The sequence below is a fragment of the Ambystoma mexicanum genome, chromosome 6q (genome assembly GCF_040938575.1).
Source record: "Ambystoma mexicanum isolate Mex_15411 chromosome 6q, UKY_AmexF1_1, whole genome shotgun sequence".
Classification (NCBI taxonomy): domain Eukaryota; kingdom Metazoa; phylum Chordata; class Amphibia; order Caudata; family Ambystomatidae; genus Ambystoma; species Ambystoma mexicanum.
In genome coordinates this window covers 1,334,656,486-1,334,682,907 of record NC_090937.1, presented here as the reverse complement: position 1 = coordinate 1,334,682,907, position 26,422 = coordinate 1,334,656,486, and the positions used below count along the sequence as shown (strand labels likewise).

The 26,422-nt window shown below is 44.2% G+C and overlaps 1 protein-coding gene across 1 annotated transcript in view; it reads right to left on the bottom strand.

Moving 5' to 3' along the window:
- HS3ST1 (heparan sulfate-glucosamine 3-sulfotransferase 1) overlaps positions 1-26,160 on the bottom strand; it is a 36,678-nt gene extending 10,518 nt beyond the window's left edge. The window contains exon 1 of the mRNA XM_069631948.1: positions 25,984-26,160. The gene's annotated coding sequence lies outside the window, so the exon portion shown is untranslated. The remainder of the gene's footprint in view (positions 1-25,983) is intronic.
- Between the last annotated feature and the right edge of the window lie 262 nt (positions 26,161-26,422).

Below are 26,422 nucleotides of genomic sequence, written 5' to 3'. Positions count from 1 at the left end.
TGTACCTCGAAATCCAATTAGTTGCTCTGAAGGGAGTCATTTTGTATGTTGGAGCTATAAAAGTTACCAATAAAAAAATAAATTATGTTATTCCGTTTTCAGAACAACATTATTAAGATGAAAATACGTGTTAGACGTCTACATTTCTATTTCAGGAATATAATCTCAATAAGCATGCACGGCTTGGGAGAGGGAGTCCTACCGTTCCCGCTAGACTCTTAACAGGTTCACATAAGTAACAAGCCCATCTCCCTTCTTAATGCGACAGACAGGCGGGAAACCCTTCAAGCAAGCCTTACTTTCATGCATTCACTTCCCCAAGCGGAAAATCCTAGCTCGAAGGAAGGAGACACATTGAATATATGTCAGAGGCAGGGTTATGGAATGCACACAGTATGCATTGCCATTATTTAGACAGCTGCATAGAAGGTGTACTGAATTACGCGCAATTAGAGCAAACGGCCCCATTAGCAATAAGGGTGAACTGGTGTAACTGCCTGCATTTCAAATTGGTTCTAAAGCTGTATGCCGAGTTGGTATATTGTGGGTACCCCTGCAAGCATAGGCATCTGATTAATCTAAACATCCCAGTGCTATCTGGTCAAACATTCCTTCCCCTACACGATGCAAGGGCTACTCGGGTTGAGACACGTCTGCTTACGATCTACACGGAAATACACATTTATTTGGAAAGCGGACTAAGGTCTGGTGACCCCGAGCAGGGCACAATAGGCTTGGTTGCTGTGAATCTACCACAGTGGGGACTCGGTGCAGTACAGCAGCACAGTAAGACAACATGACATTTAGAAGGTCAAGTTGATTGTGGAGTCTGGCATGTTTGAACAGGCGGCTTCCGGTTAAACCAACCTCTCAATCATCAATTTCAAAGACATAGCTTTTTTAAAGTTCATACAGACCATCCCAATCTACTTCCTCTCCTTCATGATTGGTTTCGGGGTTCATTCCTCTGATCCCTGCACGTAATCACAACTAAACGGTCTGCTTTAGCATGACCATCTCCTGTGAGGGTTTTTTTCGCATGCGTCCATGACAGTTTCCAGATTCCCTGAGTTCACATTAGAACACATTACTGTGAGAGTCATATAGCATTCATATCCCAAGGTAACCTCTTACTCTTTTGAAAAAAAAATACTGGATAGTTACCCCCCCCCCCACTTAGTCACACTATGAATTTGTGCAAAATAGATAAAATGACAATACAAGTTTAAATGTGCACAGGCGCACAATGTTTTAATTAGAACAAGGTCAGCCTGACACATGTTTCGAGACTTGGCTCTTCTTCTGAGGCAAAATGTTTTGTCCAATTCGCAAAAGTCACAAATTGTTTTGTTTCACCACTATTCAATTCCGCTAATGCCTGATTGCAATTTGCAGTTGCGAGGAGACTTCAATTAGATTGTTGCTGTCTTTTGGCATCTTGTTCCAATTAAAACATTGTGCACCTGTGCACATTTATACTTGTATTGTGTCTGGCGCAGTGTGATTGTACACCTCTCTCAAAAATGTTTAATGTACGCTGTGGTGTGTAGGGCCATACAACCACATTATACAATCACCCGCGGCCTATAGACCGAGCATTACATAATTTGTGCAAGCGCTGGGAGGTCTTTGTTCTTGTTTGACCTCCTCTTTGTTGGATTAAATTACACAAATATTAGAGCAGATCAATGATGCCTGAAAATCTCACAGACCTTAGATACCTTCAAGTGAGGCTTGGAAATAAGCTGGGGTCATTACTGTAGATCTTAAATCCCATTGGGTAAAATTGGAGACACTTTAAGGGGAATATGCAAATTAAAGCATCTTTCCCTTCCTTCAAGTGTGCAACAGTGATGTCTTAGCTGCTGCGTCTTCAAAAAATAGAGTGAGCTCCTGAAGTTATCTGGTGAGCAGTTGGCTAAAGAGCACTCATGAAAGACAATAAACCATCTCTAACGTGACATAAAAACTTTAAACTTACCTTGGCACACCCTATTTCATCCTGGTTGCATACTTCATCTAGTAATGAGGAGGACTCTCTGGACTACATCCTCCAGTGCAGTGGAGGATGGTGGATTTATTAATTCGAGGGGCATAAATATTTCCCACACATCTGCAACACTGGGTAGAACAATTTGCCTTTCAACCCATGCCGCTTATTTTTGCCTATTCAGCTAGACTAAGTTCTGGCATTCTCTGTGGTGATCCCCGTGATGAATTACCATCTGCAAGGATGTAAACGCCATTGCTGAGACAGGCACCTTGCACACTCAGCACAAGTGGTGCATTGAAACATGGCATGGTAAAATGTCACATGTGCATATCTGTCTGCACAATGTTACTGCTGGCAGAGGTGGCCTCTTAAATGCCTCTGATCTAAATGATAATAAGTGTGTAACCTAGTCAGTCTGATGGCACCTAAACTGTAAATATGAGCCATGCCTACTTCTGGCATGGCGGCGTTAGATCCCATTATTGTAGAGCGGCAAATATACATGTCATCTCTAGTACCTGCCCTCTCACTTCCGTCATACTGAAAGAGCAGTATGTGGGACACCAGGTATCGTTCCAATGCTGCATCACAGATACGAGAGATGTTATGCACACAGACAACCGTGTCGAATGTACCCTCGCACTGACATGGTGGAAGGAGGTCTGCATTCACAACTGAACATAGAAAAGCTATAAGTGAAATCAGACTAATGTAAAGTGATGGCACAAAGAGAAGACACTAGGACGTACTGAAACGATAGGTGAATACTCAGAATAAAAGATGTATCGAAGTAACAAGTGAAACATGTATGCAAATACAAATAAATCATATACACTAAGAAGAGAAGTAATAAGAGAATCAGTAAATGTATATACACAGAAACGCAAGGTAGATGAAACATATAAAAGATAGCTGCAGGAGAAAATGTAACGCGGGTAAAGTGGCCATGATGAAAATATGGACATCGTTTCGTATAATAGTGAGCTAAGAACCCTTGAATGGAGAGCCCGGAACTGCAGAGCTGAAAGGAGCTGGAAAATAGCTTTGTGCAAGGAACAAACAATGTCTGTTTGGCTTGGGATCAAGGAGGCCATATCAAGATGCAAACTGCAAGGCACAAGGGGAGTCAAAGATGATAAGATACATAAATAGGACATATTTCTCTTAGAGAAGTGAAGGAGAAAACATTTGCAAGATCCAAGTATTGAACAACTAAAGTTGCAGAAATCATATGCAGGACAAAGCAACAATGTCTCCAGAAGCCAAAAGGAGTAACAGCACCCAGCTTAATTAGCACTAAAAAGGTCGAAATGGACAAAATCCTGGTCACCTCACACGTGGTGCAAAACTCGAAAACAAGGCCTATACATTAAGCTTCAGCTGAAGACAGTGATATACCTATGCTCCCTTAAAAGTCCCAAGGTAGAGAACAGTCAGCAAAGTCAACTATAAAGAAGAAACAGTGGCTTAGGGCCTAACTGATGAGCGATGGTAGGCTAATTGACCAAAGCAGGCAGTGGTCTGACATTATACCCCTCACCAGGGTTTCGTTTTACTCACATGTTGCTAACGAGCCAAATGTTCGAGGTTGGGAGAGAAAGCCAACAAATTATGTTACTAACATCTAAATAAAGTGTAGACATATATGTTGCCTTAACCAATCCCTATTTTCGAGAGATGTTTGCCACATAGGATGATGTCATAGCTGACGTACAACGAAGTATAAAGCCCTTGTTTAATCGAAATTTAGACGAGAGTGTGTGAGCTGCAATCTGTTGTTCGCCAGGTTTCCCTACTTTGTTTGAGCTGATAATTAAGTAGTATTTGCCATATTCTTGGAGTCTGTCCGGTTATTTGGGTCTGAGATCGTTTATTGGTAATTCCATCTGGCACTGAACACTCCAGATGCTGCTACACATTATAAAGCCACAACAATTGGACATCACACCGGTGTCAGCTCTGTGAGTAGGGCCCAGCTAAGACAGGCCTAGTGTTTTAAGTGTCTGATCTGACTGTTTCCACGTGGGACAATGGCCAAACTGATGCCTATTGATCCCCTGCAGGAAGGGCGACAACTTTCTCTCAAGGAACAGGAACTCTCACCAGGAGATTGAGTTTAAGTGTTCCAAATGCATCACAGACAAAGCCACACGCACAAACACACACACACTCACATTTCAGACCACTGGAGCCCTTTTTATGTCAGCAGACATGCAAAGTGGAAGAGTAAGAATAGCCTGAAGGGAAAGGTGAGACGAGAGATGGGTTCTACCATCTTGGTTTCTGTTAGGGCAAACTATCTATTCCTGCAGGTAGAATAACGGCTTCTGCCAAACTATGCACCTACAAACCACTTGCTGCACTTTGATCCATCCAGACAGACGCCATCTTGGCCCATTGACATGAACAGACTTGTCTCGACCCGATTGTTGGCTCGACATCATGAGAGCAACAGACATGTATGCTTACTCGATTTCTGGAAGCCATCGACTCACCAACACGAACGCCAACGCGGCCCAGCAGGGCCATTGTCTTGCTGCAGACTCAAAGGCCGCTCCGTTGGAAGCAATCATCTCGAATGCTGACTTGGCTGAACTGGAGCCCACATCTTTGAACCGGTTCAATGCTGACCAGCAATAGTATTGCATCGATTCAAATGTCTTGCCATTATCTCAACTACAGATAAAGCTGCTAGAAGCTGGCTTGATGCTATTGAGCAACAGAGACAAGACTTAAGTACTGTGAAGAGGCTCCCTCCCTCTGGTCCACTTTTGGGACCACGATGAATTTTAAGTCCCCTTCACTACAATAACAGGTTCTTGAACATTGCAATTGCAGAACTCCTTGCCTAAACATCCCTGCTCATCAACCCATTCACACAAAGTTGTGCATTCCCTGTGTTTTTACTGGGTTGTTTTATTAGTGTTTTACCAAGTTTGTTTGTATTGATTGGATATTTGAGTTTTGAACCATTGCACCGACACAGTTTGGATTTCTATTGTTATATTCTCACACCTCTCCTAACGATATAGCCTACCTTCAGGGCATGTTACCAAATGAGACGAAAGAGGTATACCGCTCCAGTAGTACCCCTTCAACTTCAAGATTAGATCCACAGATGGGTTAGTAGTAGTCTGGGGCAGATGAGGAGAATTAGACACTACTCATTCCTGTACTCCTGCAGAGTAGTAGTAATTTTCTCACAAACCCAGATTTTTGGCCAGGCAGCTCCAACTCACACATGCTCTTGCACTCCTCCCTGTGCAAGAAATGTAAGGAGATTGTTGTTTAGATGGACTTCTAAAGTCAGCCCTGGAGGGAAGACTTTAGGAGGAATCCCTGGTTACGTTGAAGAGAAGACTGAAAGGTTAGCCAACACCCAATCAAGGTAGGTGGATGAGCAGTCAAGACTTCATCTCAGGAAAATTCTAACACAGGGCAACACTCAATAATTCAAGTTAGATGGTCAATGTACAAAGTTAGAGATATTTATTGGGCCTTTAAGAACACACTAGAGGGTGAAAGGTCACAGGTAAGTATTGCAATCAAGAACGATATATCACATCCATACATTCACTTTTAGAGATAATATCACTTACTAATAGTCATCCAGTAAGTGACAAAATTCAAGAAATATAGATGGAATCAGCCCAATTCCAGTTCCCCCTTTTAGTGGTCTAACCCTAAAATGCATTGGGCCCAGTGCTCAAAAGTCACACATTCCATATACAGAAGGGGATTTCAAGAAAGATGCAGTGATCTGTGGGTTGGTGCTTCAAAAGAGTTCAGAACATTTCTATTTTCCCCAAATCAGTTAAATAATCCTCTCTACCCTAGTCCCAGGGTTAGCACTATGGTAGAATCCTTGACCCATGTTTGATGACCAAATGTCATGCCAGAGGGAATTCGGGAACCGGGCAGTCCAGGGATACCTCTGAAGGCTCTACAGGTGCGGGTCCTCAAGCAGGGGTCGAGACTAATTGGTCCCACTAGTCCACAGATGAAAGCAGGAATGAGTCTTCTGAGATCGGAAGAGGAGCAGGACTTCACTGGGACAGTTCACTAGAATTGATGATGGTCAGCTGCTGGCGTCGTCCTCGGGCCATTAGCGAGCTGCTCTTCATTGTGGGAACCTTGGTTCCAACATTAATCTGAAGAATGAGTGCAGTCCTGCTTTCATCCAGCTTTGGGGCTGGAAGTAAGTCTGAGCCCACCAATGGTAAGGATCTGCCGCATTCAAACAGCTGGCGGTTGTCCATCTGTCCAGCACCAGACGTTCTGGCACCATGGCAAGTGGACTAGTACCAGTCTGTCCTGGCACCCTCCCCTGGCTCACACACACACAAAGGGTCACTAGTCTGTAAAAGCAGCAGCGTTCCTGAGCAAATACAATACCTTATAAGGGGTTTCCAGAAAGAAGAACAAACTACAATATGGGCATAGAACAAGCAACAAAACCTTGTGGCACTGCCATCTTTTGTATTAGAAACCTTTAGTAGCCATTTGCACAAAACGTGAAAGTACACAAGTACAATATTACAAAAATTGTAAATATATCAATGCTGCCACCAGCATGTTTTATGCACATACAAATAGTAACCAAGAAGTTATAAGGAAACCAAGAATTCAAATTGCACTCCACTGGAAGGTGATGTGTACCATTTTAAAAATACAAGAATTCCAAAAAAAGAAACAGAGTTTCAGTACTTCCCTTCAAAAGGTCAGGACAGATTAAAAAACAAAGCAGAAAGAAGTTTACCCCATAGAAATCTACGGAGGGAAAGGGGCAAAATGTAAATATTTCCTAACCATAGCTGCCAACTCACCAATGAAACAATAAGCAACCTTACTTTGTGGTATCAGTTTGTCCCAACGGAAAAAAAATACCTGGCTAGGGGCAACCACTAGAGAGGCCCATTGATCAGTGGATTAAAGCCTATATAGTCTTTTGGGATTTTAACACAAATGTTATAGCTACAGTGATCAGATAATGCCAGCCTCCAGCTCTGCTCTCCGGTGAGACTTGCCATTGGCAAGTTTTACAGACCGGGCACCATTTTTCTTCTGACAAACTATTCCTCTAGATTGTCACTTCATAAATTCATAACAACAGACTTTTTTTATTACCGCACTTAAGCTCTTAGGTGTCTTCAAATTTCAAACCGCAAACCCATTGTTTGGCCCTAAGGAAAAATCTGCAATGTATCCCTTTCTGTAGCATGAAGGTTCCATAACATTTAAATGATCACCAAATCTACATTTCCAAATCCTCATCCTGGAACAGTTTTAATAACACAGCAACAGCCATTCCATTTTTATTTCTACTCACTTGAGTTAAATAAAAACGGAATAGATACATTCAAGGCTCAAAAGACATAAAGTGCCTGGTTTATAAAAGTGTTATATATTGGCAAAATCCTATTGGAAAACGATTTTTAAAATCAGTCCCATATTCTTTTTCTGCTAGAGAATGGCTCAGATCAGTCAATCCTTGACTACCTGTATTTCCCATAAACGACTTTCCTGCTCAATAAAATGGGTAGAGCCAGAACACAAAAATATATGACAACCAGGATTTGAAATTTAGGGGAGCTAGGAGCTATTTAGCGTCTGCTTCTAGAATAGTAGATCCTGGTTAGCGTGCCTTCCAAACATGTTAATGTGACATTAACTTTGAGTATTTAAGAATGTTATTAAAGAAGAATTAGTACACATCTAATGTACATTTAAAATCATTGGTTCATACAAAATGAACAAAACATTAAAGGAGCATCTCTGGTAGCTCGTGGTTCCCCTGTAGTAGCTCTTGCCTAAGTGGTGATGCTGGACACCCAGGAGCTGGTTTTAGCTCCAGCTCATTGAATCTCAATTTTGTACCCTGTGCACCTATGAAATAAATACTACATCAAAGCCTGAAACATCTAAAAACGTGTACATTTTTCCTTATTACAGTCCATTTGTGACATCACGCCTCGACTGGGATAAGAGGAAAGGGACTTAACTTCGACACAGCAGTAACTTATTACAGTTGTGTTGACTGCGCAATGCTGCTGTAGTAGCCAGTGTAGAGCAGAAATCGAGAGGCCTCTAGAACACTTAAGGCTGGATGAACTTTATATATTTCTTTCAACCAAAGTATATTGCCTGTGAATTGTCATTTGTTAACAAGGAGGCGTTTATCTGCTGAAATCCAGTATATAAAGCAGGAATCTATGTGGATTGCCACTTCTTTTATTAAGCTTTTTTTCACTGCATGCGACTGTATGGTTTTTGAAATGGGTTGGCAGTTTTTTTGCCAGCCAAATAGAATCTACATAACTATTGGAATATCTCCATAACTATTGGAATATCTCTTCAATCAGGTGCGTATGAAACCAAGTGTTGAAGGGTGCGGGGGTGCCATGAGCCTGTATGAAGGAATAAAATGCCTCCTACTAACCATGAAATTTATATTTTAAGCCATCGGCTGGTATTCAGTTCTCTTTTCTCTGAAGGAAAAAGGAAAAATTGTGGTGTCAAAATAAGTGTTCCACATCCCTTCATTTGCTATTGGCAAGAAACATGTTAATAGTGTTGATAGCAGATTAAAATAGCTCTTTGACACTATACAAAAATGTGCAATCCCTCCTGCATCCACAAGTCTCTTGCCAACAACTAAGCTGGCAAATGAGGTCACCAGGTTTTCTGTAGAAAAGAAAATACTGATTGAGGAAAATCTTAGTAATTCAACCTCTTCTTCCAAACTAGTCACCTCTAAGCGAGTCTCCCCGAATGCTAGTTTTGAATTCTCTCCAGTTCTCATGGAGGAAACGCTTTCACTTCTTTTGGCTTTGAAACCGACCAAGCATAACTACAACTCTTTCCGAGGACGTGCTGTTCATCACCAGGCTCACATTTTAATAATGATATCACTACATGTGTTCATTTCTCTATTTTCCAAGAGTCTTCATCAAAGGCCCGGACAGATATTACTGGGCGTCCATGGTCAGCAAAGATTGGAGAAGGTGAAGACCACCCAATTCCTTTATCTCTTTCAGTTAGGCTTTTGTCCAGATCATGGAACGGAAACTGTGTTGGGGACTGTTAGGGAGGATATTTTGAAATATACAGATATGGGTGCCTTTAATCTGCAGATTAAGCTTCACCTTTTGGCCGTATTTGATATCGTAAACTTACATTTTGATATCCAGATTGACTGAAAACAATGCCCTTCAAAACACTGTCCTCAGAGTGGCTTTCAACATACCGAGATCTCATCATATTTCTGAAACCAGAAGTAACTCCCGCTGGCTGTCAATCACAAACAGATTCTCGCTCAAAACCCTGATCCTCACGCATAAGTGCTTATCCATCTCAGCACCCAATAACTTGATCTGGAAATTTGCCAAAAGACAATCCAACCGACCTACCAGGTCAGCGCAACCGCACTGTCTCTCAGTCCCTAGGTACTATCTCCCGAAATCGGGAGGCCGTAGTTTCCCTGCCCTTGCATCCAAACTATGGAACTCCATACCCACAAACCTAAGAGCAGAACCATCATTCATCCTATTCAGAACTAAAGCTAAAAACTGTCTTTCTTCTTAGGAAACTAGCTAACCTGGCAACTAACATATGTCGTATATCTTCCTCCTAACTGTATAGAATGCCACTGTATCACCGCAGCAGTTTTTGTATTTCGCCAATGTAACTTGCCTATATGTTCCCTACTCCTGACTGTATATAATGCTTTTGTATCATTCCTGTGTTTAATGTACCCTGCCATTGCAACTTTGCACTATGTAACCAAAATAATGCACCCAGATGCCGGAGGGCTAGGTGCGCTAGACAAATAAATAAATACAAATCTCAGACATTTCCCAGAACGTCTATGGTTGGGTTAGGGCTTTCCTAACTGATCAGGTTAAGCTAGGAAACTGTTACTCTGACCCAATCCCATTTATCTCACATAACCCTTTTCAGAGATGATGCATGTTGGGTCTTTGTAAACCCTTCAGTCTATTATCATTGGGCCTCATTGCAAATTTGCCGGTCCTGTAGTAATGGAGCCGGTAAGCTACCGGCACCCGCGAACCGAGCATGTCGGATGCACCGGTGCCATTCAAGAATGGTGTCGGTGCATCCGTCCTCCCCATTCCCATTGAGCCTTATGGGGCTCGAATGGGAATGGGGAGCATTTTATTCCGACACCCGCGAATGGGCAATTACCGGGTCCGGCAGGGCCGTAATGACCCGTTAATTGCCCATTCGCGGGTGCTGGAATAATTTGCAACTTTGGCGGCAGCCTGCCGGTTTTACTGGCCAGGCTACCGCCCAACTTGCAATGAGGCCCATTGTACAGTAGATGTATGACTTGCTATGGTACTATTTACATCCCGAAAACAGAAGCGGAAATATATTGGGACCCAATAAAAACATGAAATGCTGATTTTCTGAAATATTGCATGCAGAATTTCAGAACATGTGATTCTTTTTCCGCTCTTCTATTGTTACAGCATGTAAATCACCTCAGCGTAGCACAGTCCGTAACAGCAATTATTGTATGTGGTAACTAGTGGTTAAGCTCCTTCAAAAGTCAAAACAAGCATTGGCAATGCCAATCGTTTTAGCTTTTGTTTAGGTATGGGGAAGCCATTTGCCAGGCACCACTTTAATAGCACTAACTGGCCATTAATCGTAGCAGCTGCAAAGGGTTGCGAGTACCTAGGCATATAGAAGCAGTGCCTGGCAAAGGACGAATATCTATAACTAATACACAAGCCAAAACCATCAGCTTAGCCAATCAGTGTTTTAAACATGACTTCAGAGCAAGAACATGCATAATGCTTATACATAAATTATCTGAAGGCCCACTTGGTTAACACATTTTTATTCAATCAGAAGTGCTGTTACAGCAATAACTAGGCCACCAACTCTCAGAAGAGTACTTTGAAATAACACCAGAGCAGAAAAGTTGATGTTACTTCTTTATAAAGGTAGCTCACAGAAATCCAATGGCTGTCAATCGGTGGGGAAATATCCAAACAAACATCACCTACAATCTTTGTTTCCCTCCTCCTATGCCATCTCCCTCCAATATGTAATTCAATGCAATAGTTTCACTTTATAGGGGGTGCTTTAGCACCACAAAATAGGCCAAACTAATGAAGACCAAAGCATTGTGTGTAAGAGGATGTACTGAGCAATCTGTGCTACTTACCAGACTCTTACGGGTGCCATGTGCATCTGAATGGACCCATATACATGGTTGCCCAAGATGCAGCGGCAGAAGACAGCAGCCTTTGCTTAAGAACTAGCCAGAGGACCAGCAATCTGTTCTTACCAATGCATCTGTTTTTAGGGAACTCCAGATGACTCTGCTAACTTTTGGTGAAGACGGGAGTAACGTTCTTTAATTTGAGGGCTCATTACTTGTAATTTTGTAGATGGACCAATTTATTGGTAAATGGTTTTAAGAGTAGCAGTTGCCCAGGTTTGAATTGTTTCTTCCACCATTCTGTGCCTACCAGATCACACTTTGGTACTTGTGTGTCTGAGCTCATGGTCTGCAAGTACACTGTACACTGGTGCCAACTTTGAATACAGACTTGTGAGGTCTCGGCCACGGCAAGTTATGATACCAGCAACATTAAAGTACATGCACTTCCCCTTAGGGCTGTGACTACTGGCCCACAGGAGTACAAGGATAAGTAGGGGTTAAACCACATACTCAGCCCTTGCACTTCTACAAATCAAGAGTGATCCCAATCATGAAGGTGAAAGAGGCACAGTCCAGCGATATTCCGTCTCTGCCTTTGTAGTAACGTTGGCAGAGGGAGGCTATACTCGCCAAGTACAACAGCTCAAAATAAAAGCAATATCCAATCAAAGGTCTATACATTAGATATAATAATTAAGCACACCATATACAATAGAAAGAAACAGGGTTCTTGTTGTTGAGTGAGAAATTCTAACTAGGTTTGAGTGCGGTGGTCACGTTGTTCCTGATGGGAAGCAGATGTCAAGTCAGGGTCGAGGTGAAGTTTGCATCGGTTCGAATCAGAATTACAATAAGTGTGGATCGTGAGAGCCACCCGGTTCAGTTTGAAAGTCAGTTCGCCAGCAAATATGCTGGTGACTGGATGCACAGTTGGAGTTGGGCTGTTAGATGAAGCCACCAGGAGCAGTTTGACTATCAACATAGATTGGCAATGAAAAAAACAGGTGGTTCAAAAGGAGTTTTGATGAGGTGGTTGCCGCAATCAACTTCTTGTACAAGCCAAGACAATTAAACTCAACTGGCACAGGGCAGCAGCAAACTTTTTTGAGAGTGAAGCACAGCATTTTAAAAAAAAAATGGAATGGTGCCAAAAGGAGCTCTGTGGGGTACTGATGGTTTGAAAGAGTCAAAAGATGCTTGAAGCAATTCAATGTAAAAAAACACAGGGATCCTGGATGTCTCGCCTCTCAGGGTGCTGTGAGGCCCACTCCAGGGGCTCAGGGACAGGATAGGTCCTTATTCACAGTCTCCCAAACAGAGGGGAGGCTGCAGGAGTCTTTCAACTCCAATGAGGTCCTGGCAACTGTTGTAGTTGGCAGAGAGGGATGTCCTGCTTCAGAAGCAGGTAATCCCCTTGTATGCCCAGGAGATGGCAAAGAAGCAGAGCTTGCCTCTGCCTTGGACTATGTCTTCACCTGACACTTTGATGACTTTGGAATGGCTTCTCTCCTAACAGTGTCAAATGAATTCTTCTGGAAGTGATGAATCAAAGAATCAAAGAAGGAGTGGAGACTCTTTATTATAGGCAATGGTCCACGGGGTATTGGACAAAAGCAAGTCTGTTTTAAGGTGTCCAATCCAGGTCCTTGTGGCAAATGGTCTTTGCCTTCCAACATTATAGCCAAAGAAAGCTGAAGAGCCAGGGAGGAAATGGGTACGGAGAGAAACAAGATGATGGGACCCTTTCCCACTTGTGCTGAGCTCCATCTGTCAACAGTAATCTGTGGATTAAACCATTAGAAGCTACAATATGGAAAAGGGCATTGGGGTTGGCAACAGCCATACCAGATGAGACTATGGGGTCATTACAACATTGGAGGTAGCCATGTCGTTATTTGCAGCATGGCTACCCCCAATCCGGGTACCGGGTCCGGGTTCCTGGAATGGGGAAATAACGGGCCATTCCGACCTTGGAGGGCCCGGTATTTCCCCATTCCAGGAACCCATCCCCATTCCCATTCGAGCCTGCATAGGGCTCAATGGGAATGGAAAGCATGCTAACAACGGTCCCGTTAATGATGGGCCCGTTAGCATGCTGGTCTGCTTGCGGGACCCGCTAAGGATGTCTGGTAAAACCAGGCATCCTTAGCGGGTTCCCGAGAGCAGACTCGTAATGGGTCAGTAATGGGTTGATGGCTCTGGCACCTTTAGCGGCGCCGTTAACCCCTTACCGCCAAGGTCATAATGACCTCCTATATATCTTGAAATGGACCTCGCCTCTCTCTAAATCATCATTTTATTAAAGCAGGCAACTGTATTAGAACATCGTCCATGCCCTCTTTATTACATGTATTGAGTGCCTCTGTGCAGAAGAACGATAATCCTGCTTTAAGATTATTCAAAGTGTAGTGTGAAAAGCTATTTAGAGACATAGGGTCTCATTACGAGGTTGCCAGTCCGGATACAACGGTACCGGTAAGCTTGCCGGTACCGCTGTATCCAGACGGACTAACTCTGAGTTGTGCTCGCAGGTGCCTTTCATTCCGCCAAGCCTGGCCTAGCGGAATGAAAGGCACCCGCGAGCACAGCAAGCCTGTAGCACCGGCACGGTAATGAACTGTGCCGGTGCTACAGGCACCCCCATTCCCATTGAGCCAAATGGGAATTGGGATCTACCGGCACTGGCACCCACGAAAGGGCAATTACCGGGGCCGGAATACCCTGGTAATTGCCCATTCGCAGGTGCCGGATTGTCTTGCCTGTTTGGAGGTAGCCTTGACAGTTTTACTGTTAAGGCTACCTGCAACCTCGTAATGAGGCTCATAGATTAGCAACTAAATTGGGAATATGGATATGGTGGTCTATGGTAAATGTTCAAAATAAAGGTCCGGAGGTGGGATTGGATCACCACGCAAGAGCACTTACACAGCTTTACTTGCTCTAAGAAGGTCATATGGTTACCTAGGATGCGTCCTACCCCGTCTAAATACCTAATCATTCACTCCTCTCCAAAGCTTTGAAGAATCATGTTTTTATTAAGGCTGGGAAAATTGGCAACTTTGGCAGTCACAGGAAGTTCGCAGGGCATTCCCAGTGTTGAGCGCCATTGTCGTTTGTGCAGTCAAAATGGAGCTCTCAAGAGCAAGAAAGACATTCTTACCCAATGTCACAAATTGGCAAACCTATATGTGTTTACATTCATAGACACTCCTGTTGACATACGCAGGGATGTTTTTTGGGGTAGATGCCTGGATGGCAGTAGTCTTCTTTTAATGCTGGCCACTTCCAATGTGTGGATAAGTATAGAAAACAGCCATCCAGACTTCTTCATAATTTCATGGGCAAAGATCACTTGAGAGTTCTGTGAATTGTAGATATTAATTGAACATGAATTTTAGGTAGGTTTGTTTCACCATATAGAAATAATTCTATATTGAAAGATTTTAGAGTGTAATATATGTGCTCTGGAATCAAATGTGATATGGAATTCTTTTTATGTGATACGTGTAGAATCCTGTGTAGACCGGCCAAAGTGCAGGTTTAGAATAACGTAGTAGGCCCACTATATATCTTAAGGCAACACCTCCCTCTAGCGGTGACAACAGGCGGAGCTACTGCATCAGGCAAAAATACAGGGACAAACATACATCTGCCCTTTTATTACATTGTTAGATTAGATGATGTTGTGTGAAAAGTTAAATTGGAACCGAGACACTTTAAAAGTGAATTACTTTTCACAAGACATTACTCACAGATATGGCTTTATGTTCAAAGATTAAACTGCCACCAGAATAGTAATTCCTCATGACTGTGGTCTTGGAAAAGAGATGCATGCAGCCTCGGGAATGAAGTGTCTTGTCTTTCACAGCAGTTGTCAGCAGGGCACCTGTGACCTCTGAACGTGTTCCATGCCACTGAACAGCTGGCCCTGTATGCAGCAGGGCATAGGTGTACGTTATGCTTTTGGCATGGAGCTTATGAAAGGGGGGCATCATTAGCAGGACACCATTTCTGAGATGGAATCACCCACTCCATTTTATTAGTTAATACAAATAAAAAAGCCTGGGCTACAGCCTTGCCAAAAGGCAATTCCTCACGAAAACAAATAAGGTAGACAGCTTAAAAAGTAGATCACGTGCACACTGATCATTCCGTAGTAAGCTGGCGTGTGCCCTCATTTTAGCTGCCCAGAGGCAGAACTAAATAACACTGCACCTGTTCATAATTATTTGAAATACAAAACATTAACACCATTAAAAGTTACAAACTATGTTCAAAGCATGTATTGACATTTTTGCTGTATTGTCGGTATCTCACTGGTTATGCACTCACCTCTGACATGAGGTAAACAGGCACTTATCAAATTTGAACCATGATCTCCATCTTTCTGATTTTGATAAACTGAGTATCAATTAATTGGGAAAGAAAAGTTGTCTTCCGAAAAGTCCTTTCACAGTAGTGCATTTCTCTCTATCAAACTTTCGATTTATCTGGGGCAATTATATATGTATATATATATATATATATATATATATATATATATATATATATATATATATATATATATATATATATATATTGTGTAGTCCATTATTTATGGTTTAATTGTATGTTAGCATTCCTGTAAAGTTTATAAAATACCACTCTTTGCCAGTGGCGTGCCTTGCACATCTCTCCTATGGTGGGAATCATTAATTAATGCAGAGATCTCTTCATTAATTCAGACCATGCATTTTTTCCTTGTAGGAGCAACTTGGAAGCGGTTAACTTAATAATTAACATATTATTATTATTAAATGTAGAACCCCTCCCCCAAAAAAGGCAGAGGAGAGAAATCAAAGCACAACTCTTAAATAATACCGTATTATAGCCCCGTTTTATTTTACTTCATATCCTCCACCATTCAATTCCTGCATTCAATGTGCTTTTCTCTGAGGTAATTCATCTCACAGAGGGTGTGGCAAACAATACGTTTCAAAATTCCAATCGTAAAGCCAACTTCTGAACATTCACAATACTTTCACCATTCACACTAAATATCCACCATCACCCTGCTCTACTTCTCAAATGGCTTTAAATGTGGTCTCAACCCACTGCACACTTCCAGAGGACCATGGCCATGCTACCCGTCATATGTCCACATTATCCACAGTGAATGGCCACCTTCCTTCTTTGTTTTCTTTGGCACCTTACTCACTCTCTAGAGTTAAACGTCACTTGCTACAGAAAGAACTTGAACACTGCTTTGTGGTGTGAACAGACAATGATGCTGTACGTCCTTAAGAGAAGGACGACCTTAAGAGGAAGAAAGGGGCCTGTGGCAATAGGGAGGGAGAGGAGGGGAAAGGGAGAAGATGAGGTTAGGTTGTAAGCTAGGAGATGGAGGTTGAACACATGTGTGGCTCCATATCATTGTTGTGAGAAAGGGCAAGGGTCGGTGATCCGCAGGCTCTTTGCCACCACATTGTAGGTCATTTCACACAGGGTGATCTACCCAAAACACTAGGGTGTCTTTCCTGGTCAGGACTGTTCTATGCCTTATGTTTAAGACTATAAACAAAAAGAAAATGGTGTGCCGTTTGCTTGACATACATTAAGGGTGTAGTCTCCCTCTTGTGTTTGCACAGGGGTCCAGGAGTAAGATCAAAGCTGATGTCATCTCAGGGATGCTTTAAGCCAAAAGGTGGAAAACAAATGGCTTTTTATTATTAGGTTGTATACCCCGCTACCATGCTCTCCTGAGGACCACCCAAAAGAAGAAGCAGCAATGGGTGGAGACTAGTTGAAGTTTTCTCCAAGTGAGCATACATTTTGCATGGTGCATTGTCAATGTCCATCAGAGTCCCCAATAACCCTTGTTAAGTACAAAAACAAAGGTTCCCGACAGCCTTAATCCGCCTTCAATCAGTCACTTCATATCCTCAACTTTCAAATATAGACAAAGAGGAGGGCGAGGGGGGGTGTACTAGAAACCAATAGCATCTCCCACAGAGCTCCCTTTTCAGATTCCACCTATGCACATTGGAGTACTGCATTTACTCCTACTGTCCAACTCAGAATTGGTTTGGCCAAACAGACACAAAGCCACCAATACTCTGCTTCCTCTGTGTCTGTAGAGACCAAAAGGAAGGTATCAGAGAGAAGCACGAATCAAACCATTGCCTTTTCAGGAGACTTTGAGGCGTTGTGGAGTTTGCGTCGCAGCAACCCAATAGGATCTCCTTCATGAGGTCTATAGCGACGTGGTGGAAGACCGCTGAGCCTCCTCGCTTCTATGGTGCAACAAATGCTCCTTTGTTGTGTTAGGGCCACAGAATGAGCGGTATCCACGGCTCCTTCATCATAATAAAAACACACGTGTGTTACTTGCTAAAATGGCTTTGGAACACTGAATAACCAGTATTGCCAAAACCCGGGAGCCAATAATGCATTGACCTAGTAGTAACGCTAGCTATCATAGATCGACCTCTTCATTCTTTATAAGTGCAGAGATGTCACATGCAAAAAACAACCTAGCTCTCATACTAAATTGTTGATTGATGCAATGCTAGATTTTTTTATTGCAAATAATAGAACTGAAACCTCGCTATGAAAAGACTGTATTAAGAACAAACTAAAAAGTACATTTTCAAAATGTAATATTTACAACCAAAAAAACCATGAAAACTGAAGTACTACTGAATTTGCATCAGAGGTGGATGACCGATATCTGTTCACAAGCGCCCTCTGTTGGGACAACTTAAATAATGCACCTTAAATTAGCCACAATGTGAGATATGCCTAGAAGTGTGCGTGCTTCAGTCATAATTTGCAGGGAGCTGTCGCTCATCCACAACCTCTCCCGGTCAACTCTGACTCAGTCATTTTATTTCTTCACGCTGTTCAACCCAGAAAACATGTTTCCCCTCAGTATTGGTTAAAACATTGCAACACATTCCAGCTGCCAAGTGCAGGACATATGCTGTTTTACTTAGCACCATGGTGTAACTACACTATTGAGGCAGCAGAAGACCACTTGCGTGGGTGCTATCCGCTCAAATGCACGCGTTCTGGGTTTGGGACGTGGGCTTTCAGTTCCCAGAAGTCAATGAAGATTATTTCAGAAACGCACACTCTAGGCAACCCCTAAATGCTCCGGTTACACATAAAGACAGATGAACTTTATGCAAATTCAAGCGTGGTGTATGGATTCCATAAAAAGCATGTACCCACTACTCCCATTTCTCAGTGTGGTATCTATCCTACTGTGGTGCCATGGCAGAGGATCATGGAATTCATAATCGATGCAAAACAAAGGTGATGGCTGGAAGGTTTAGAATTAATCTTCATCTCTGGCAAACTCTACAGACCATCGTTCTTTGCCATGCCATACAGAAAGGGGAAAGACCATATGCAAATCAGGCTCCGTCTCACCCCAAAAGGGGCAGTCCAGCCCGAAACAGCTAGGTCACATCGTTTCTGCACGACACCACAAGCAACCCCAGACATGTTTCAAACATTCATAATCTATGGCCATGACATCATAGCAGGGAGTGTGCCATTTAATCTACTGGGTAGCTAATTTTCTGGAGTCAATTTTCTGGTTGCTTTGTGATGATGTATTTTTTGTTTTATACAGTCCCATCGTGCCTTCGCCTCTCACCACCTGCAATGCCACATTGATTGCTGGCCACTGCCCAAATCTCAAATCCACCAAAGCACAAATGCCTCCATTTTAGTAAGAGGGGAGCTTTCAAGTGCTGAAAAATGATGTGTTATTAAAAGCACATTGAACAAATAATATTAAATAAAACTTTAGACGATTGGAATACAACATCATGAGGCGTTTGGCAGTCCCACCCAAGGATTTGATTGCCTAAACAAACTGGCAAAAACAGAATATGTCAAATTATGCAATTGCAATGTGTAGAGTTTTGGGGAGTTCTTCCACAAGTAAACACTGTGAAAAAAAACAGTGACAAAATATAAAGCACATTAAGGCAGAAACACCGAATAAATTACGATGAGATTATTTAAACAAACAATTTTTGAAGGGTTTAGACAACTTACTAAGACATTTTTAGAAAAGGATTGTTTGGATATTAATTTTAAGGCACATTGAACAGGCGGAAAGCATTTGAGCAATTAACAGCCATTGGGTGACATTATTTCTGTTGTTTAAATGATAGCAACGCATGATCTTGTGAGTTCTCCGTGCCTCCTGAGGGTAGCCATACCATGCATACGACTGGACTTGGATATTACTGAGGCATTTGAGGCCGCACTGTGTGTATGATGGTATCACTTATCATTTGATACCCATATCATGCGTAAGACCTTCACTGATATTACTCTGATATGTGAGGCGATGCATGCAATTGGATGACAACCAGACATGCGCGCGTTCACATTGCAATCAGTGATTAAATCATGCATGTGTAACATAACTGCCTTTGTTTATGGTTTCTAACTGCTCCCAAGGACCATCTGTGAATGGTTCAGCGTGACATGCCGTGATCCTGGGGTCGAAATTAAAGCACACACGTCAAAGGTTCAGTAGAGAAGCTCCCAACCTAGTAAGCAGGCATCTTATCAGTTCAATTGCTGCTGCACCCGAGCACACGTGATGCCCCAGAGGGGGCGAGTCGCAGCTAATGGTCTAAAGGGCTGCAAGTGGCCATATAATGAGTACCATCTTATGTGTTATACCGTTTATGATCTCATAAAGCAAATGCCTAGCCGTTTTGTAAGACAAAAGAACAACTTGCATCCCACACAATCATGATCCTTCTGCGTCCAACTGAAGAAGGCGAAGGCATTGGTGGGGGGGGCGGTTAATCCTGGATTACACGTTTCACCACAAAGTGGTGTGCTCTGTGCAGAAAACTTTCTCTCCGCTGCTCTGTAGTGTAACAAGAGATGTTAGCTGTTTGCTAAACGTTATATTTAAGAAGCTCTTATAAGCTCATGTATTAATCTGAAGGGGGTGGCTCCATCTATGCTTGAAACCTGTTCAAGGTGGGGGGAGCCATCTGGACTTAATAACTCAAGCCTATGCGCGCACTTTGTTTTTGGTATTTAGGGCTGGAACACTTCAGGTTGCGACTTTTATTCGTAGCTGGAGGGGTGGCAAGTCTGAAACCTCCCCTCTGGCCCCTCCCCCAAGTGTGGCCCGGGTTCTCAGCCTGTTATACACTTTTTGCTTTTCTGCGAGTGCTAGAGTGATTTGAGAAAAATGTACCTGGTTCCTTTATTTAGGAAATCACGTGTTACACACATTATAGAAGCAGTCAACGTATCCCCAGCCACTAAAGTAGTGAATGAGGTATACTTTGTTGCCTAATGTATACATCGTGCCTGCGTTCGCACGACGCCTCCACTGGTTACTTGAATAAATCCGTATACCTTTGTATATGTTCTAGTAGGTTTTCATCGGTGCTAATCTATGAATTGTATTTTTTCATATGTAAATGTGAAATCCCTTGTTGTATGACATCTATGTATGATATGATAGGTTATTTATAACGCAATTAATACCCAGAAGTTTCTAAGCGCGGACCCAGGGATCGAACCTGTGTTGCTCCTGTCGTCTCGTTTCCAAGGCGAGCACGTTGCCCCTGAGATATCCTCCCGAGACATTTATTTAACAATGATGTATTTGTAATGTGTGTGCTAAAGGCAAATTTCCCGAATAAAGCAATTACTATTACTTTTTCTCACTGTCTCCAATTGCAAATATACGTGTAATGTAAAGCTGCAATGAGCAGCTGTCCAGCAGGCCCTCTTATGTGGTCAGTTGCATGATCCTGCTCCACATCATAGCCTGTTTCTGGTCATACGGACATCAGACACACAATACAGGCTCATGAACATCTCATGTTCAGGATGCTCTTGCCACACTAAATGGACTCCAGTGCCCTTTGAACTAGGCCTGAACGGTACTGCAGGCTTTAGTTTCCCTGACAGGCTTCTCTCCCAGTATATTTCTACTGACAATTAATCAAGCCGGTACCAAGACTGGCTATGTAGGCCCCCCTAGTGTCACCAGCAGTAACCACCTGGAAACATAACGGCACGCAAGAAGCGTCCGGTACCAGTTGGCACCCTTCAACATCTCAGTGTTCGCACCCACCAATGCCGCTCCTTCCAGTGACTTGGCCCACCTTTTCCAGACCCAGGTACCAAGAGGCCACGAAAATGGCAGGCATTGGGCGGTTACAAATGATCGCCAAGTGAATACATTGAAAGAAGGATTGTTTAAAACAAAAATATACCTAAAAAGAAATAATGGAGCTCAAGTCATTGATTGGCTTAACACTGCACTTAGAGATGGTTTGGTTTGTGCCCAATAAAATTACTATTCTTTTATTAAAGATAAAATAATGAGACCCAAATACTACAAAAGTGTGTATATGAAGAATACAACTAGAATCACCATTGATAGTGTATAACAAAAAAAAAATCAAAAATATTGTCCCCACGATTAGCACAATCCGCAAGGCGGCAGTACAGAATGATGTCTCATTCGAAGGGATCCAACGCAAAAGCTGGGCCATTCTGGATTTTACAAACCTACTTCCTGAAAGGGGATAGAAGGGACAAAGAGCACCAGCTTGCCTTGCACGGTTGAGGGACTGGTGGCCTGCTCCTTGTAGAGCTATCAAGGGACTTCTCTACTGCATGCCAGAACACGTGATTGGTAGCAGGTCTGGACAGAGGCGATACTGCCTTTGGAAAATTCAATAATAATTTGCCTAGGTTCATAAAGCCGCCACTCCCCATCCCAAATGAGACTAGATGATCTGATCCCCCATCGCTTCTTAATTCCAGATGTGTTGCTGACTAATTGCCCACCCTCCTCTGTTAGCTCCACACTCCCTTGTTTCTATGCTTCCTTCACCATGTTCTTCCCTCTAGGATTGTAAATATACATATAACTGGTTATTTATAACACACTTAAAGGCATGGTCTAGTAAAAATTTTTATTTCAAAAATAGATAGCCCACATTAAAAAAAAAATACTAGCATCCTCCGTTTTAAAACTTCCTATGTAAAATTTTGAGATATTTAAGCTCAAAAGCAAGCACAAGGGCGCCGCCATTTTGTGAAATGGAGGCCCTCCTGTGCTGGCTTTTGCGGCACTAATGAAGGAAAAGCCAGCCAGCTGTAGTAAATAAAGTCTACCGCTGGGTGGCTTTCCCTTCATTAGTGCCGGGACTCGGAGGACGCGGACCGGAGACCAGAGCAGGAAAGCTGCAGCTGAATCTCGGTAAGTGCTATTTATTTATTAAGCACTAGCTGCGGTTTTTTTTCTAAGTTTTCCGGGCTGGAGGAGCCCGGAAAACTTAGAAATAAAACCGCAGCTTTAAAAACGTTGTATTTATGTTTGCGGTCGCTTTTGAAGCGACCGCAAACATAAATACAACGTTATTGTGTTGGAAAACGCTGCGGTTTTAAAACCGCAGCGTTTTCCAACACAACCGTGTTGTGTCTGCCTGAATCTGCTTTACCATTTGGGGCTCTCGGGCTCCCCGGAGCCCGAGAGCCCCAAATGGAAAAGCAGATTCAGGCAGACACAACGCGGCGTTGCGGAAAACAACCGCGTTGTGTCTGCCTGAATCTGCTTTTCCATTTGGGGCTCTCGGGCTCCCCACGGGGAGCCCGAGAGCCCCAAATGGAAAAGAAGATTCAGGCAGACAACGTAGCATTTCCGATTTGGGGCTCTCGGGCTCCCCACAGGGAGCCCGAGAGCCCCAAATGGAAAAGCAGATTCAGGCAGACACAACGCGGCGTTGCGGAAAACAACCGCGTTGTGTCTGCCTGAATCTGCTTTTCCATTTGGGGCTCTCGGGCTCCACAGGGAGCCCGAGAGCCCCAAATGGAAAAGAAGATTCAGGCAGACAACGTAGCATTTCCGATTTGGGGCTCTCGGGCTCCCCACGGGGAGCCCGAGAGCCCCAAATGGGAAATCTGCTGCAGGTAGAAACACTACGCGCCATGTAAACATAACCGCGTGTGTTTCTGCCTGCTGTGGCTTTCACTTTGGGTCTCCGGTGCTCCCCTGGGAGCACCGGAGACCCAAAGTGATAGCCACAGCAGGCAGAAACACACGCGGTTGTGTTGGAAAACGCTGCGGTTTTTCTTTCCAAGTTTCTCAGGCTCCTCCGAGCCGGAGGAGCCTGAGAAACTTGGAACGAAAAACCGCAGCGTTTTCCAACACAATAACGTTGTATTTATGTTTGCGGTCGCTTCAAAAGCGACCGCAAACATAAATACAACGTTTTTAAAGCTGCGGTTTTATTTCTAAGTTTTCCGGGCTCCTCCAGCCCGGAAAACTTAGTAAAAAAACCGCAGCTAGTGCTTATTTTTTGTAAAAAAAATAAATAACACTTACCGAGATTCAGCTGCAGCTTTCCTGCTCTGGTCTCCGGTCCGCGTCCTCCGAGTCCCGGCACTAATGAAGGGAAAGCCACCCAGCGGTAGACTTTGTTTACTACAGCTGGCTGGCTTTTCCTTCATTAGTGCCGCAAAAGCAAAAGCCAGCACAGGAGGGCCTCCATTTCACAAAATGGCGGCGCCCCTGTGCTTGCTTTTTCGAATTTTGAGCTTGAATAGCTCAAAATTTTACATAGGAAGTTTTAAAACGGAGGATGCTAGTATTTTTTTTTAATGTGGCCTACCTATTTTTGAAATAAACATTTTTACTAGACCATCCCTTTAATACTCGGAGGTTTCTAAACGCGGCCCCAGGGACCGAACCTGTGTTGTGTCATCGTGCTTCCAACGCGAGCGTGTTGCTCCTGCGCTATCCTCCCGCTCCGTCGCTTCCAGAAGCTAGGTCTGCACTCAAGATACCCCCCCAATAATAATAAAATAATAAGTGGTTTCCAAAAGGCAGAGGCATACTTATCATGAAAACGGCCAAGTACATTCGTGGCTTCCTCCAAAAGGAAGCACATGTTTAATACCTAAATCCCATTGATGGACAGCCTGAATAAATACAAATGCCAAGATTTGCAAAATGCATTAGGGGTAAATCAATCACGAGTTTACCTGCTAGGGCACGCAAGAGGCGATCTGGGTCTCGATGTGTTACCAGTACAGTGAAATCCGCACTCCTTTGTAAATGTGAGTCAAGTTCAAAGCAATTGCACTTCTCCGGTGAAAGCAAGGCAAGCAATGTTGCTTTAAAGGAAAGTCCGCCACGTCAAGAGCACCGCAAACCATGGCGCCTCTTGGAATGTGAACTGCGCCAGAGAAAGCGAGCGGCAATCAGTGTGCGTTCAACCCACGGGCCGTTCTATTTAAAGCAAACAAGGACGAGCTGCCTTCCGGAGGGGCTGCTGCAGACCACCAAGCACGAGGGCCGTGCCCTCGATAAAACTTAGGAAACCGCATCCTGAACCACAGGAAGTTCATTTCGCAACTTGGGCCGTATACCTAAAGCTGATGACGCCGTGACACACGTGGCCACGCCTTCGGAAATACTATTTTGATAACGTTAATTTCATGTACCTGTCACATCCCTGGATCGCACCACGGTGTGAAATGCGGGCACGCCTTTGGGGCACGCGGCGCCAGGCAAACACAGCATCAGCAGCGTGACGGCGGCGCGGTTACCACACGCTGGGTGCACGCATGAGGCAAGGCGCGTAAGGCAAAGAGCGCAGGAACGATTAAGCCGCTCAGCCCCAGGAATACCATGCCACAGGACCCATAGCTCTCAACCATTTGTGTCGCAAAGGCGGGTGAAAACACCCGATTTTATTTTTGGCGGGTGAGAGGCCCATTGAAATGAATGGGAGTGCAGGGGGATTGGCGGGTGAGTCAGCTGTTTACAAGGTGGGTGACACCCGTCAAAAGCGTGTGAGTTGAGAGCTATGAGGACCTGTGCATGACTTGCAGATGGTGACCTGTGACAGCCGTACAATGCCTTCACACACGCGATTGCGCAAGCGCCTGAGTCACTCCGAGCGCCACCCTCCCTACAGGTAAGCAAGCAGCCTGTGTCACGCCGCCCGGATGTACCCGTAGCAATTAGAGTGCACATGGTTACTGGGACTGCACGGGCACTAAAATAAAACATAGCTACGGCGCCAATGTGCCCAGGCCTCACGTTGTCACGTTGCAAAAGTGACGGATGAAAAGGATATGTGGTAAACGTAAACACATAACCAGGGACGGACCGGTGCATACACTTGTCTCTGGCACCAATTAAAAAGTATCCCACGGCTGCAAATGGCAATTCGCTCCTTTTGTGGAAGACTATTTAAGTAGTACCCAAGGGGGTGTTTTTTGATCAAACGTGTGCAAATGGTGCTTTTTTAAAGTGTATTCAGTAACACTGGTCAAAACTACTATCCCATGGTGAAGTAACTCATCAACATGGCCCACATTGGCCAAAAAAGTAACCCACTATGACCCAAGAAACTGGTCAACACTCGCATGTTGTGTTCGGGCACTGCCCTATTGTCCAAAAGGCCAGTCCAAGCCTGCACTCAACACGTCTTTATCCCAGTGACCTTCATTCCAGAAACATGATGAACGCTTGGATGCTAACCCGTTTCGGAAACTCGCCATATAACTCGAAGGACAAGGTTATAAGCGACATATAGTTACCAATAGGAATAACTCACCGCACTATACTATACATGCAAGAGACGGTGTACAGGTGCGGAACCTCAACACCTTTCACCTGGTGTAGCACCGCAGTGCCTCTCTTCTCTGTGCCAGCTGCCCCGCGCCCCCAATGATGCAGTGTACTGATAGCAGATGCCACCCTCCGCTTGCTCTTCCCTCCTCGCCTTACACTCACCTGGGTCTGGACGGCGCTGCCTGGAGCCTTCGGAGTCCGCCCCATCTGAGCGGCAGCCGGGGTGGACAGTGCCGCGCCAGTGGTTCTGTGGAAAGGGTTCCCAGTCTGCACGGCAGCCCTGCACGTTCCTGCCGGCAGAACACTCACACGCTACTGCCCCGGTGCCGTGTGTATCCTGCGCCGCTCGCGGGCTGCCGAGGGATATCAGGCTCTCCTCCGCCTACGTCACCAGCGGCCGGCACGCCCCCCCTCCCCTCCACCCCCCTCCCCAACCCCCGGGGCTGGCCCTGCTGCCGCTCTGCCCCTGGCACAGCCCTGCTATCAGCGCGCTCCGATGCCGCCTTCCAGTGCTGGAAAGCCGAGGACGCCGCCGGCGGGTGATAAGCGCCGGCGTGTTGCGTCTGTAGACGGGGTGGGGGTAAGGGCGACTGGCAAGGCC